Here is a 16974-nt window from a genome sequence, read left to right as displayed (position 1 = left end):
CGTTCCTTCAATTCCTTTGTATTTCTCACAGTATCTAGCAATGCTGGACATTAAGGTTTTTGTATTGTCAAGTGCTAAATTTTGTTGTAGAGTAGATGCTAAATAATCTTAATTAAATGGATTATAAACAAAGCCAAGATGGGCTCTCTTTGTCCCACTATCAATTTGTGTCAGTAATTCAACTTCTTTTATCTCTTGCCACCTCAGACATCACAAACAGCAGACTAGCCATTTACATGAACTTGAAAAATCACAAGCTAGGTTGGAGGAGGAAAAATAAAATGTTTGCTACATATGAAGATTTATTGACTAAGAAAACATTAAGAGTTTGAAAATACTAAAGAGATAATTTAGCTTGAAGCTTTTTCAAACTTTTCTCCAGAAGGCAAAGCAGAGTAAACATCTCCCCAGGAATGTCATATACAAATGTCTTTGTATTTATATTCAGTTTATTTTAAAAATCATGAATCTATGCCTATTGCCCATCTTTACCTACTAGTCCATAGGGCCAGGCTCCAGGCAACTTTCTCACCTTAACTTTGCCCTGCCAAGTCACTCAGATGCTATTAGGAATTTAGAATTTAAATAAAAACAGACTAGGGGTTAAAAAAAGTAAAAGAAATAAAAGCCCAGAAACTGCTGCTACTGAGGCCTTCAAAACTGCCCTGGCTCCTACCCTTACCAATGTCTCCTTATTCAGACCATGAGTTCTCCAAAATCTTGTTGATACTTCCCTTTTGGAAGGTAGCTTGATTTGAGTGTACATCTATCCTTCTGCACATGCAAGCTCTTTAACAGATATATGCCAGTTTTATACTCTGTTGTGCTTTCATCAACAATTATTTCTGGTATTTTACTTCATTAGTGAAAATTCTTTGTCCCTGATTAATTTGGACATCCTATGACTTTAATATTGTAATACAATTTGTGAAAGCGTAGTTCACATTAAAATGGGGAAGAAAATGTACAAGATTAAATCACTTTAAATTGCAGATATTTGACTCTTTTTGAATCTACAGCAATTTCATATGGTTGAAACTAATACATTTAAAATTAACCATTAGGAACAACAAGGAATAGATACAGGCCTCCAATCAATCACTCCTCCTTTAAACATTTATTGAACACCCATATGTGTAATTCAGTCCATTTGAAGCTTAAAGAATCACGAAAAAGTATGATACACAGACTCTATTCTCAAGAGGTTTACTGAAGTGGTTATAATACAAGGTAGACAGTGATATATAGGATAAATGAGGCTTAGGTTAAATATTATTCAGAGAGGAAAGAGAGATGTCTTCTAAGAATGTTAAAATTTTCATGAATGTTACTGTTTCAGAGTGGGACTTTTAAAGATATGTAACATTTTGGGGCACCTGGGTGGCTCAGTCGGTTAAGCATCCAACTTTGGCTCAGGTCATGATCTAGCAGTCAGTGAGTTCCAGTCCCTCATCAGGCTTTGTGTTGACAGCTTGGAGCCAGGAGCCTGCTTCGGGTTTTGTGTCTCCCTCTCTCTCTGCTCCTCCCCTACTTATGCTCTGTCTCTCTCTGTGTCTCAAAGGTGAATAAATGTGAAAAAAATTAAAAAAAGAAATATATGCAACATTTTGATATTCAAATAGTTGGGATAAGAAAACTATTCCAGAGAGAGGAAATAAATTGTGAACTGAGATAGAAAGAAGAAAGCTGTGAAATTATTGTTCATGAATAGGAATCAGAAATTAATATCTTAGCTAGAATACAGTAAAAGAAAAAAATGAGACAGAATATTGGAAGAGAAAATGGTGGCCAAATTATGGAGAACATTGTAGCAGTCAGGAATTAGAAAGGTTTTCCAACTAGGGAATGCTGTGATTAAAATTGAATTATAGGCAATATTACCAAACAGTATGAGGAGGTTGAATTGGAGTGGTGATGACTGGTGGCAATAGTCCAAGAGTAAGGTGATGGAGAAGATAGGGTGATAGCAGTGAGATAGACTTTTGAGGTTTAGGTCGGTATAACTAGACCAAAGGGACAACACATAGTGTCAGTTCTCTTTTTGATACTTCAGAAATGAATATTGGTCATACCTCCTGTATTCTATGAGATCCTCAAAAAAGGGAATTGAAGGGACCTCTGCTGAAAGGATTCCAGCAGACAGCTTGTGTTAACTTGAAGTAAGGAATCAATGAGAAGGACTTGCATTAAGCAAGGAAAAATATAAATTTGAAACTCATTTTATCATAAATGTAAATACTTATTTAAATATAAACATGTAATTTGTACTTATAAAAATACGAATTTTGGAATCACTTCCACTCAGTAAGGCCTCAATTCATTTTCTTTATTTGCTCTTGGGCATTTGGAATTCAGTGCTTCTCAGAGCTATGAAACCCAAATATTGTACAGAGAATTCTAAAGTTTTAGCCAAGAAAAGTTCTCAAGGTAAAAAAGATGACTATAAAAGCATCCCTGAATTTTTTCCCCTGTATTTCATCTTCTTGGATGTCTCTCAAAATTAGATCCTATGTCACATTCATATGGATCTTTGGGTGCTTGTTTTTGAGCTCTTTGTTGCTCAGACCTAGGAAGGTTTTGTGGCTTAATGAAACAGATATAAGACTTTCAAACCAGTCTATGTTGTAATAAACTGGGACCATACTCATCTTCTTGTAAAGAACTAGAAAACTAAAAAAAATAATAATAAAAGTAAAAAATTAAAAAAATATAATAATGTGAGCTCTAAGATTACTAGAGCTTTCCTCCTGGAGGCACTTTCTGGATGTCAGCACAAAGAAAAAGTCCTAGACAGAACTCAGCAGTCTTTCTGAGCAGAGCAAACAGAATACAGAGTTTGGGAAGACTAAAGTAGTCAGAATTTCTGAAACAGTGTGCCAGAGATGGTGCTTCATGGAAAAAGAGATTCATAAACCTACATAGTAGTGACTTTAAATCTATTACTGAATATTAAATTGCACATGCATAGAGTAAAATTCTACCAGACCAGCCAAAGGACAATTCAGGGAAACACTAAAATGAACACAGTCTGGAAAGTGTTTTACTTCTGATCAGCTGGTGTTGAAGGTCTTCACTGAGCAACAGGGCTTAAAGTGGAAATTCCAATAGTGTCCTTCCTTAATATTGATGCTAAACTAGTGAGAGCATAAGAGCTTCTCTAAACCCACTCTCTTAAAACTAAAAACAAGCTTTCAAAGGATCTAGCAGATTCACAAGGAATGTAACTGTTTTCCAGAACAAACTCCAATATCCCAAACTTTAAAAAAATCCAGCACACAAAAATATAAAACATGATCTCTAGAATTCAATCAGAAATCACTATATATGTGAAGAAACATAAATAGGTGACCCATAATCAGGAGAAAAAATAAGACTATAGAAGTAGATAGGGAAATAACAGAAATGATGGAATTAGCTGATAAGGAATTTTAAAACAATGAATGTAAGTGTGCTCAATAACTTGAAGGAACATATAAGTAAAAGACATGTATTGAAAAAGACACAAATGGAACTTCTAGGAGTAAAAAGATAGAAATATGAAATGAAATACCCACTGGATGGAATTAATAGAAGTTTAGAGAAACTGCAAAAGAAAATATTATTTAGCTTGAAGATATAACAACAGAAACTCAGTTAAATGAGCTATACTTTCACTTTAAGAAGCTAGAAACAGGGGCGCCTGGGTGGCTCAGTCGGTTGAGCGTCCGACTTCAGCCCAGGTCACGATCTCACGGTTGGTGAGTTCGAGCCCCGCGTCAGGCTCTGGGCTGATGGCTCAGAGCCTGGAGCCTGCTTCCGATTCTGTGTCTCCCTCTCTCTCTGCCCCTCCCCCATTCATGCTCTGTCTCTCTCTGTCTCAAAAATAAACATTAAAAAAAAATTTTTTTAAAAAAGAAGCTAGAAACAAGTGAGCATATTAAATCCGAAGTAAGTATCTACAGGAGAAAGTAAAGAGCAAAAATAGTAAATAGATAATCAGAAAAAATATAGGAAGCAAAACCCGACAAAAACAGAACAAAAACCTATTCTTCAAAAAGATAAATAAAATTTATAAACCTCTAGGTAGACTATCTCAATAAATAAAAAAGAGAAAACAGGGTGCCTGGGTGTCTCTGTTGGTTGAGTGTCTGGCTCTCGGTTTTGGCTCAGGTTATGATCTCGCAGTTCATTGGTTCGAGCCCTGCATTAGGCTCTGTGCTGGCAGTGTGGAGCCTGCTTGGAATTCTCTCTCTCTCCCTCTCTGTCCCTCCCATGCTCTCTCTCTCTCTCTTAAATAAATAAATAAACTTAAAAAAATAAAGATAAATTTAAAAAAGAGAAGATATAAATTAACCATATCAGGAATGAGAAGAGAGTAAATCCTTATATCAATCAAACAGACACATTTTCCTATTTGATGTGTTGGCTGAAGAGGTGGTGAAGGCATTGAAGATGCTAGAAGTCTTTGTGGAGTGATTCTTAAAATGGTCCCTGCCATCATGAGGAAACATGTTGAGAATAGAAAATATGGGTGGCTGTAGTGGGCAACTAGCTAAATAGGAGTAAAACATATCTTGGGTGACCCTTTTCAAAATCTTAATTCACATAATCTAGTCATGGAGCTATGTCACATTTGAGAACAATAATCCAAGCAGGACACAAGACTCTTACTGGTGTCTCTCACAGTTACTCAAAAGGTATGTAAGCGCACTTCATAGAATCTCTTATTAACATCCCTTCTCATCTACCCTTTCATACCCAGCAATTCCTGTAACCCATCCTCTGAAGAATATAATCTTACTCTCTCCATTTTCCTACCTCCACAACATTTCCCCCCTCTGCCATTTCTCTCAATCTGGTCATATCCATCAAGAAAACTGTGCTTCATATACTTGACTCCCTTATCCTCCCATGTGAAACTCCCTAGGGAGTGTATTTCATCTTCATTGTGACTGCTTTTTATTTCTGGAATCCATTTGTTTGGATTTTGTCCATGTATTTCTCTTAAAATAGAGAAGATGGAAGCCGCGGTAGAACCAATTCCATATATGGTGATGGTGGGATCAAGTTTTGAATCCCCACACAAACATTTTTAATTCTGACAGACTTGTAAAGCTTGCTTATTTAGCTTTATGTTATTTTAGACATTTATTTTTCTTTCATTATTTACAAATGTTTTGTTTGAAGTTTCACGTTTTATCATTTGTGCTATTAGGAAAAGTAATATAAAATTTGTAGAAGAAAAGTTAACATACTGCATCAAAAACCTTCCTTAAAGATATGCAAACTTTTACAAATTTTTAAGATAGTGAGAGAGAACATGCATGTGTGTGCACAAGCACATGTGAATTGTGAAAAGGCAAAAGGAGAAGGGGAGAGAATCTCAAGCAGGCTCCACTCTCAGTGCAGTGCCTAAATGTGGAGCTCTATTTTACAACCATGAGATCATGATCTGAGCTGAAACCAAGAGTCAGACACTTAACTGAGCCCAAATTTTATTTCTAAGAAAAAATCTTAATGAAATCTTTATGAGGTTATGTAAATAATTATCTACCAGAACATTTCTACAACAATAGTCATAAGAAGTGATGAATTAGAGAGTACTTTATGTTCAACCAAGTGGACAGGAGTTAATAAAATAAATTATGACATTCATCACCTAAAATAATGCTATAAGGCACTTCTTTTTTTCTTTTAAAAAATTATCACTTTAGTAATCATGTTTTAGTAATTTTATATCCCAAAGGTTGCAGCAGTCATACAAACCAAAAAAAAATTCTAGAGTGTTAAAAGAAATTAGTTCACAGACAAAAGTAAATCATGTTCGCATAGTTGATTATAATGCCAAGTAAGACATCCTTGTCCCAGATCAGATTAGATAATCTAGCTTTTTTATTTTATTTTATTTTATTTTATTTTATTTTATTTTATTTTCATTTTATTTTGTTGTTTAGGAAATACTTTATTTTTTATTTTTATTTTTAAATTTATATCCAAGTTAGATAGTATATAGTACAATAATGATTCCAGGAGTAAAATCCAGTGATTAACACCCTACATATAACACCCAGTGCTCACCCCAACAAGTGTCTTTCTTAACGCCCCTTGCCCATTTAGCCATCCCCCACCCATAAGCCCTCCAGCAACCATCAGTTTGTTCTTTATGTTTAAGAATCTCTTATGTTTTGCCCCCTCCCTGTTTTTATATTATTTTTGCTTCCCTTCCCCTATATTCATCTGTTTTGTATCTTAAATTACACATATGAGTGAAGTCATATGATATTTGTCTTTCTCTGACTAATTTTGCTTAGCATAATACCATCTAGTTCCATCCACGTGGTTGCAAATTGCAAGATTTCATTCTTTTTGACTGCTGAGTAATACTCCATTGTGTATATATGTCACATATTCTTTATCCATACATCTGTCAACGGACATTTGTGCTCTTTCCATACTTTGCTATTGTTGATAGTGCTGCTATAAACATTGAAGTGCATGTATCCCTTTGAAACAGCACACCTGTATCCTTTAGATAAATACTTAGTAGTGCAATTGCTGGGTCGTAGGGTAGCTCTATTTTTTAATATTTTGAGGAAACTTCTTACTGTTTTCCGGAGTGGCTGAACCAGTTTGTATTACCACTAGCAGTACAAAAGAGTCCCCTTTCTCCGCATCCTCACCAACATCTGTCTCTATGTGAGTTGTTAATTTTAACCATTCTGACTGGTGTGAGGTGGTAGGCATCTCAGTGTGGTTTTGATTTGTATTTCCCTGATGATGAGTGATGTTGAGCATTTTTTCATGTGTCTGTTAGCCATCTGGATGTCTTCTTTTGGAAAGTATCTATTCATTTCTTTTGCCTATTTCTTCACTGGATTATTTGGTTTTTTTTGGGGGGGTGTTGAGTTTGATAAGTTCTTTCTAGATTTTGGATACTAACCCTTTATCTGATGTGTCATTTGCAAATATCTTCTCCCATTCCTTTGGTTGCCTTTTAGTTTTGCTGATTGTTTCCTTCACTGTGGAGAAACTTTTTATCTTGATGAGGTACCAGCAGTTCATTTTTTAATTTTGTTTACCTTGCCTCCAGAGATGTGTTGAGTAAGAAGTTGCTGTAGCCGAGGTCAGAGAGATTTTTTTGCCTCCTTTCTTCTCTAGGATTTTGATGGCTTCCAGTCTTAAGTCTTTCATCCATTTTGAGTTTATTTTTGTGTATGGTGTAAGAAACACCATATGAGTGTGTATGAGTTTATTTTTGTGTTTGGTGTATGGTAAGAAAATGGTCCAGGTTCATTCTTCTGCATGTCGCTGTCCAGTTTTCCCAACACCATTTGCTGAAGAGATTGTCTTTATTCCATTGGATACTCTTTCCTGCTTTGTCAAAGATTAGTTGGCCATACATTTGTGGGTCCATTTCTGTGTTCTCTATCCTGTTCCACTGATCTAAGTGTTTTTGTGCCAGTACCATACTGTCTTGATGATGATAGCTTTGTAATGCATCCTGAAGTCTGGGACTGTGATGCCTTCAGCTTTGGTTTTCTTTTTCAGGATTGCTTTGACTATTCGGGGTCTTTTCTGGTTCCATACAAATCCATACAAAGGATTGTTTGTTGTAGCTCTGTGAAGAAGGTTGGTGTTATTTTGATAAGGATCGCATTAAATATGTATATTGCTTTGGGTAGTATCAACATGTTAAAAATATTTGTCCTTCCAATCCATGAGCATGGAGTATTTTTCCATCTTTTTGTGTGTGTTCTTCAATTTCTTTCATAAGCTTTCTATAGTTTTCAGTTGTATAGATTTTTCATGTCTTCCGTTAGGTTTATTCTTAGGTGTTTTATGGCTTTTGGTGCAATTGTAAATGGGATCTATTCCTTGATTTCTCTTTCTGCCACTTCATTATTGTTGTATAGAAATGCAACTGATTTCTGTGCATTGATTTTATATCCTGTGGCTTTGTCAAATTCATGGATCAATTCTAGCAGTGTTTTGGTGGAATCTTTTATTGTTTCCACATAGAGTATCATGTCATCTATGAAGAGTGAAAAGTTTGACTTCTTCCTTGCTAATTTGGATGCCTTTTATTCCTTTGTGTTGTCTGATTGCTGAGGCTAGGACTTCCAATACTATGTTGAATAACAGTGGCAAGAGTGGACATCCCTGTCATGTTCCTGACCTTAGGGGGTAAGCTCTGTTTTTCCCCATTGAGGATGATATTAGCGGTGGGTCTCTTGTATATATATGGCTTTTATGATCTTGAGGGATCTTCTATCCCTACTTTCTTGAGGGTTTTTATCAAGAAAGGATGCTGCATTTTGTCAAATGCTTTCTCTGCATCTATTGAGAGGATCATGTGGTTCTTGTTCTTTCTTTTATTAGTGTGATGTATCACATTTATTGATTTGTGGATATTGAACTAGTCTGCATCCCAGGTATAAATCCCATTTGATCATAATGAATGATTCTTTTACTGTATTCTTGGGTCTGGTTGGCTAGTATCTTTTTGAGAATTTTTGCATCCATGTTCATCAGAGAAATTGGTCTGTGGTTCTTTTTAGTGGAGTCTTTGGCTTTAGAATCAAGGTAATGCTCGTTTCATAGAATGAGTTTGGAAGTTTTCCCTCCATTCCTATTTTTTAGAATATCTTTAAAAGAATAGGTATTAATGCTTCTTTAAATGTTTGGTAGAATTCCCCTGGAAAGGCATCCGGACCTGGACTCTTGTTTTTTGGGGGGAGATTTTTGATTACTAATTCAATTTCTTTAATGGTTATGGGTCTGTTCAAAATTTCTATTTCTTCCTGTTTCAGTTTTGGTAGTTTATGTTTCTAGGAATTTGTCCACTTCTTCCAGATTGCCCTATTTATTGGCATATAATTGCTCATAATATTCTCTTGTTATTGTTTGTATTTCTGTAGTGTTGGTTGTGATCTCTCCTCTTTCATTCTTGATTTTATTTATTTGGGTCTTTTCATGTTTCTTTTTGATCAAACTGGTTAGGGGTTTATCAATTTTGTTAATTCTTTCAAAGGACCAGCTCCTGGTTTCATTGATCTGTTCTACTGTTTTTGCTTTTTGTTTCTTAATTTCAATAGCATTGGTTTCTGCTCTAATCTTAGTATTTCCCATCTTCTGCTGGTTTTAGGTTTTGTTTGCTGTTTTTTTCAGCTTTTTAAGGTGTAAGGTTAGGTTGTATATCTGAGACCTTTCTTCCTTCTTTAGGAAGGTCTGGATTGCTATATACTTTCCTCTTATGAGCACATTTGCTGCATCCCACAGGTTTTGGGCTACCGTGTTATCATTTACATTGACTTCCATGTACTTTTTAATTTCATCTTGAATTTTGTGGTTAACCCACTCATTCTTTACTAGAATGTTCTTTGATCTCCAAGTATGCGTGGTCTGTCCAAATTTTTTCTTGTGGTTGATTTTGAGTTTATAGTGTTGTGGTCTGAAAATAGGCACAGTTTGATCTCAATCTTTTTGTACTTGTTGAGTGTTGATTTGTGTCCCAGTATGTGATCTATTCTGAATAATGTTCCATGTGTGCTTGAGAAGAATGTGTATTCTGCCGTTTTAGGATGAAATGTTCTGAATATATCTGTTAAGTCCATTCGGTCCATTATGTCATACAAAGCCATTGTTCCTTTGTTGATTTTCTACTTAGATGATCTGTCCATTGCTATAAATGGGGTGTTGAAGTCCTCTACTATTATGGTATTGTTAATGAGTTTCTTTATGTTTGTGATTAATTGATTTACATATTTGTGTGTTATCACATTGGGGGCATAAATGTTTACATTGCTAGATTTTCTTGGTAGATAGGCCCCTTAATATGGTATAATGCCTTTCTTTATCTCTTGTTACAGTCTTTATTTTAAAATCGAGATTTACTGATGTAAGTATGGCTACTCCTGCTTTCTTTTGGCAACCATTGGTATGATAGATGGTTTTCCATTCCCTTACTTTCAATCTGAAGGTGTCTTTAGGTCTAAAATGGGTATCTTGTAAACAGCATATAGATGGACCTTGTTTTCTTGTCCATTCTGTTACCCTATACCTTTTGATTAGAGCGTTTAGTCCATTGACATTTAGAGTGAGTACTGAAAGATACGAACTTATTGCCATTGTGTTGCCTGGTGAGCTGGAGTTTCTGGTGGTGTTCTTTTGTCCTTTCTAGTCTTTGTTGCTTTTGGTCTTTTTTGTTTTGTTTTGTCTTTTCTTCCCTCCCAGAGTCCCCATTAAAATTTCTTGCAGGGCTGGTTTAGTGGTTACAAATTTCTTTAGTTATTGTTTGCCTAGGAAACTCCTTATCTCTCCTTCTATTTTGAATGACAGCCTTACTGGATAAAGAGTTTGGCTGCATATTTTTCCTGTCCAACTCATTGAATATATCCTGCCACTCTTTTGTGGCCTGCCAAGTTTCTGTGGATAGGTCAGCTACAAACCTTATCTGTCTTCCCTTATAGGTTAAGGACTTTTTTCCCTTGCAGCTTTGATAATTCTGTGGGTGTATTTCATAATTCTGTCTGTGTATTTTGTGAATTTGACTATGATATGCCTTGTTGATGGTTGGTTTTTGTTGAATCTAATGGGAGTTCTCTGTGCTTCCTGGATTTTGATGTCTGTATTTTTCCTCAGATTAAGAAAGTTTTCTGTTATGATTTGCTCACAGAAATCTTCTACCCCTTTTAACTCTCTTCATCTTCTGGGACCCCTATAATTCTGATGTTATATTTTAATGAGTCATTGAGTTCTCTAATTCTTATATCATGCTCTTTTGCCTTAGTTTCCCTCTTTTCTTTCCTGCTTCATTATTCTCCGTAAGGTTTTCTTCTATATCACTGATTAATTGCTCTGCTTCATCCACCCTTAGTCCCACAGCATCCATTTGAGATTGCATCTCAGTTATAGTATTTTTAATTTCGTTGTGACTAGATTTTCTTTTTTATCTCCACAGAAAGGGATTCTTTGCTTTTTTCAACTCCAGTTAGTATTCTTATTATCTTGAGTCTAAATTCTGGTTCAGGCATCTTGCTTATATCTATGTTGATTAAGTCCCTGGCTGTCATTTCTTCCTGTTCTTTTTTGGGGGTAAATTCCTTCATTTTGTCATTTTAGAGGAAGAAAAAGAATTAATGAAATAAAAAATTAAATATAAAAAATTAGAAACAACACATAAAAAATCATATAAAGGAAGCAAGATCCTAGGTGTGTTTTGGTCTGGTTGTTGAAGGGCGCTTGATAGAATACAGAAAAAAGGGTAAGAAAAGAAAAGAAAGAAAAAGGGAAAAATATAAGAAAATGTTTAAAACTTAAAAAATGTGTAGAGTAAAATAGACTAAATGAAATGGAGAAAGTAAAATAGACTAATAATTTACAAAAATAATAAAAAACATACTAGAAAAAATTAAAGAAAAATCTTTTTTATAAAAACAGAAAATAAATATAAATTTTTTCTCTTTCTGCATCCAAGAATAAGAAAAGAAGAGAAAAATGAATAAATGGACCAGTGAACAGAGTGAAATCCGAATGAAATTACATCCAGTTTTCCCTTGAAATCAAACTATGAAACACTTTATAGTCCAAAAACTAAGCAGGCAGAGAAACTTGTCATAGTCCTCTAAGGCTTGGTTGGTGCAGTTAGGAGGGGTTGGTGTAACATTTCCGTTTTCCACTAGGTGGCGCTGCTTAGCTTACTAGGGTGGATCAGTGTGGCATGGGATAGTGTATATGTGCATTCATGGGAGATGTGAAAAGGGTGTCACCCAGCTTCCCAGTCTCTAGCATCAGAACTCTGTGCTCTCACCAATTGGCAATCAAGCATCCCTCCTTTGTCTCCAGCTTCCATCCACTCTCCACTTCTACATTGTCCATGAGCAAGCTATAAGCCTTCCAAGTGGCACTTCCCTCCTGAATTTTATCTCAGTGGAGCTGTGTTTCCAAACCCCTTACTTCTGAGGACCCTATGGCTTGAACCTGCTTCTACCCTCTGGGTTAGAGTCTTGCCAAGCAATGGCCAGGTGCTGGCCCTTGCATGGGAATGCTCACATGACCATGCAGCTACAGAGGCCAAGACACTGTAGCTGGATGTCAGCCTGCCCCAGAAAAATTTTGCACGGTTGTATAGCAGCAGTGGTTTGGAGACTATGGTAGATCACAACACACATCTGGCACTGCACCCTAGTGTCCTTTTTCCAACACCAGCAAACTTGGTTGCAATCTGGGGTCCTCTGGGACCTTTGCCTGTGGGTAGGCTGCACAGCCTCTACCAAATATCCTCCAGGCAGGTGAACCATCTCTCCCCATGTGGTCCAAGTACCCTTTGTACCTCACTGTCTACTTTTGGGGATTCGCCCTTTCTCTTTCCACCAGAGCACTCCTAGGTATCAAACTATGGAGTTTCTGACTCTGTGCTCCCCATAGAGTCCTAATGCTATAGAAAACCCTCTCCTTTATCCTTTCTCCCTTTCTTGCTCAGTTCCTTGTGAGTGTTTCCACTCTTGCTTTCTCTTTAGTTGCTTTTTGGGTAATGCTTCTCCTGTACTCTCCCTCCTGTCTCCGTCCTCTTCACAAACAAAAACAGCTCCCTACCCTCCATGGCTTCTCTCTCCCCCATTTCACTTCTCCATGCTATGTATCTGCCAAGTTCTGTGGCTCAAGTTATGCAGATTGTTGTGTTAGTCCTCAGATCAATTTTCTAGGTGTGAAAAATGGTTTGGTGCTGATCTAGCTACATTTCAGAGACAAGAGAAGCAGAGAACTTCCATGCTGCTCTGCCATCTTAGCCCCTCCCCTAAAATACTTTTTGATGGCAAGGTTTTAACATGTTGATAATAGGGGCACCTGGGTGGCTCATTTGGTTAAGTGTCCGACTTTGCTCAGGTCATGATTTCACAGTTCATGAGTTCAAGCCCTGCATTGGGCTCTGTGCTGAAAGCTCGAAGCCTGGAGCCTGCTTTGGATTCTGTGTCTCCCTCTCTCTCTGTTCCTTCCCAACTCGGACTCCATGTCTCTCTTTCTAAAAAATAAAGATTAATTTTTTTAATGTGTATAATATATGGTTAAATAATTATGGTATGCAATATAATTAAAAGATATATTTTTAATTGAATAATATAGTTCATCCACATTTAGAAAAAAAAGGAATCGTGTCCAATAAACCAGCATAGTAGTTGGGTAGCAGGTGATTTTCCATCTGTGTGCTTTTCTGTTTTTGACAATGTACACGTATATCAGTTAGGAATACTCTTGGCTGCTCTTGGATGCCTATATCAGTAGGAATGCTCTATAGAAATGTGATTTCAGTGGTTTACTCAAATAGGTTCCCTTTTATTTACTAAAAGTTTGAAAATGGATGGCTTTTAATCCTGGTTAAGCATCTTGACAATGTCAGGGAGGACCAGCATCTTTAATGTTCTTATGGCTGTTTCCTCACATTTATTACCTAAGCTACAAGATGGAAGGATAGGATTGAAGTTCTAGTAGTAAGCATTCCAGGCAGAAAAAAGAAGGGGAAAGAGGGAACACAATAGACCACCATTTCAGTCTTGTTGGCCAAAATTGAAAAGTGTACCCTTTGCCCCTCTTCAGCTCCAAAGGGTACTGGGAAAATGAGTATCTTAGCTTTTACAGCCTCATAACTACAGGCAGAAAGGAAGAAACATCTAGGAATGCTTGATTGAGCCAACCTCTGGTGTCTGTATTATTTTGCATATAATATGTGTGCCTGCAAGTGATATGTACTGCTTTGATAATTAGATTAAATTTTAAAAAGAGGTTAGTAAAAACCATTTAGTCATCTAAAATGGAGGCCAAATATTATAGAGTATAGAATTTGATGACATCATTTCAATGGGTTGTTTTGTTTATAATATTTGTTATGTGCATAACATTGTGCAAAATACTGTGGAGGAAAAAGGAACTTCTGACATGATTAGCCATTAAAAGATTTATCTAGTCTAGAAGACATGTCCATATTAAACACATTGTATAGTATAGACTACAACAGGAAAGAAATGTCAAAGCCAATGGTAGAAGTAAGTATTGCCCTGAAATGTCAGCAAGGAACTAGGTATGGACACAGAAGCTTCCTGGAAGACATGGTACCTGAGCTGGGTTTTACAGGATGTGAGAATTCAAAAGAATTCCTTCAACTCAGAAATAGCCATGGGGAAGCCACAGAGATGGCAATGCAAATGTCATGTGTGGGTCAGTGTGGAGGTTGGGTGAACTTGAACAGTTAGGGATTGTTACAGTGAACCTGTAAAGGTGTGCAAACAAACATTAAAATATTTTCTTTCCAAGGTTAAGGGAAATCCACATATCCCTCCAGGGAGATTTTACCTCATTCCTGTGACATCTGCCTTGTTGACTCAGTGTCTCTGCAGGCCTGTTCCTATTGTTTACAAGGAGGCTGAAGTGCCAAGAGCCTATTCCTGCCATGAGACACCTGTCTATACTTTCTGTCCTGTCAGAGACCGCCCAACATAGACATTAGCCTCCTGTGCTCACAGACCTGCTTTGCCAACTCTGCCATTAGTTTTCTACCACTACCTGACCAAGACTTTGTGAAGCCATGAAGATGAGAGCCTTTGGCATTTGTGCTTTGTGCCATGTCACTGGGATTCTTTATAAGACACCTGAAGAAAGTGTTTTTGGCATCCTAGAAATAAGAGGTGAATGACAGGTATAGTATTCACCCAGGAAGGGGGTCAATATTATAGGGATGGGGACTGTCTTAAATATGTCTGTCCTGCAAGACCTTCCTATGCACATTTCTTTTTTTATTTTTTAAAAAAATACAACTTATTGTTAAACTGGTTTACATGCAACACCTACTGCTCATCCCAACAAGTGCACTCCTCAATGCCCATCACCCCCTTTCCCCTCTCCCCCAACCCCCATCAACCCTCAGTTTGCTCTCCGTATTTGAGAGTCTCATATGGTTTTCCTCCCTCCCTCTCTGTGACTTTTTTTTCTCCTTCCCTTGCTCCATAGTCTTCTGTTAAGTTTCTCAAGGTCCACATTTGAGTGAAAACTTATGGTATCCGTCTTTCTCTGACTGACTTATTTCAATTAGCATAATACCCTTCAGTGCCAACCACATTGCTGCAAATGGCAGGATTTCATTCTTTCTCATTGCCAAGTAGTATTCCATTGTATATATAAACTGCATCTTCTTTATCCATTTATCAGGCTTTTTCTATAATATGGCTATTATTAAAAGTGCTGCTATAAACATTGGGGTACATATGCCCCTATGCATCAGCACTCCTGTATCCTTTGGGTAAATTCCTAGCCATGCTATTTCTGGGTCACAGGGTAGTTCTATTTCAAAATTTTTGAGGAATCTCCACACTGTTTTCCAGAGTGGCTGTACCAGTTTGCATTCCCACTAACAGCCTACGCACATTTCATGATGATGCTTCTCTCCATAATACTCCCTGGACCAATATTGACTTCAAATTGCTCACAGCCTGGTGAGAAGGAAGACCCATAAGTAGATATTGCAACAAAAAATAGGACTGCAGCAGAGTTAAATCAGGGAACCAAGGGTCTTGATGATTCAGGAGAGGTTCCCTAGAGGAGGTAATGTCTGAGATCAGGCTGTTGTGAGGAGTAAATGTTGAAAATCAGAGCAGTGATAAAATCTAAGAGATGGTTATTACCATACCAGAGACATGGGTCATTGATCATTTTGCCCCCTGTTATTTGTCCTACTTTGCATCTAACCTTTTAACTAGTTTCTTCTTTTACACAGAGATAAGTGGAAAGAATTTGAGATATGGAGTCAGGAGACCTGGATTCTTATCCTAGCTACTAGCAATTTATGATGTGACCTGGGACATTTGCTCCATCTCTCTGAATCACCATTGCCTCCACTGTGGTATGAGAGATAGGTGTACCTTTGCCATTGGATACCTTTCTTCATTTGGGGAATCCCCACGTAAAGACTTTTGGTCAGAAGTAGAGCTCACATCTCACTAAAGAATGTGAAGATATGCTTGCTTGCTTTCATCTTTTACACCAGGGTAGAGACTGATGACCTAGGCTCTCCCAATCAGATATTCACTGGCCAGAGTCTGAATCAAAAGGAAGCAAGGACAGTGGAGGACCCTCCTGGCGGTGGCAGCTCTATAAACAGGCAACAGCAACCACAGTTCAAGCTTCAAAGTCCAGTGTCCATGAGAGTGGCAACTGTTTTCTCACCTGACCATCATGTTGTGATTTACTCCTGGAAGCACAGCTCTAGGCCAGGTTCCTCCTTTTAACACATTCCTTTCCTGACCAATGAAGCTGTGTCAGTCTCAGTTGCTTGCAGCTAAGTACCCTAATTGATACCACAGTTTAGACCAGATGCTCTCCAAGGTTCCTTCCGGCTCAATGTTCTGTGAGTCTAGAATTTGTCTTCAGACTGGCTAGCCCAGTGCTGGACCTTTAATTAATGTTTATTGACTAAGTGACCAAATGAACAAAGGATCTCTGCCTTAGACTTTCTTTCCCATGCTTTTCATTATCTCACTAAGCGATCTAAAGGATACCGACATGGGGGTAGCAGAGCCACATCAGCAAAAAGGAGAAATGCAGTTTCATAATGCCCTATAATTTTATTTATTTTTTGACTGGTCAACACAGAAGCACTCCTTCCCTGCATGGTGTTCATCCCAGAAAGATACCAGAAGATGTGGAGGGCATGTTGTTCCCAAAGAACTACAGTCAGATTACGGAGATAAGATTATCATATTTTATTTATTTTTATTTTTATTAAAAAATTATTTTAGAGAGAAGAGAGCATGAACAAGGAAAAAGGGAAGAAGAAGAAGAAGAGAGAGAGAGAATCTTAAGCAGACTATACACTGTGCATGAAGTCTGACACGGGGCTTGATCCCATGACCCTGGGATCATGACCTGAGCCAAAATCAAGAGTCGGATGCTCAACTGACTGAGCCACCCAGGCACCCCAAGATTATCACACGTTAAATTTTTAGTGTT

The sequence above is a fragment of the Lynx canadensis genome, chromosome B1 (genome assembly GCF_007474595.2).
Source record: "Lynx canadensis isolate LIC74 chromosome B1, mLynCan4.pri.v2, whole genome shotgun sequence".
Lineage (NCBI taxonomy): Eukaryota > Metazoa > Chordata > Mammalia > Carnivora > Felidae > Lynx > Lynx canadensis.
Note: the sequence above shows the minus strand (reverse complement) of the source record.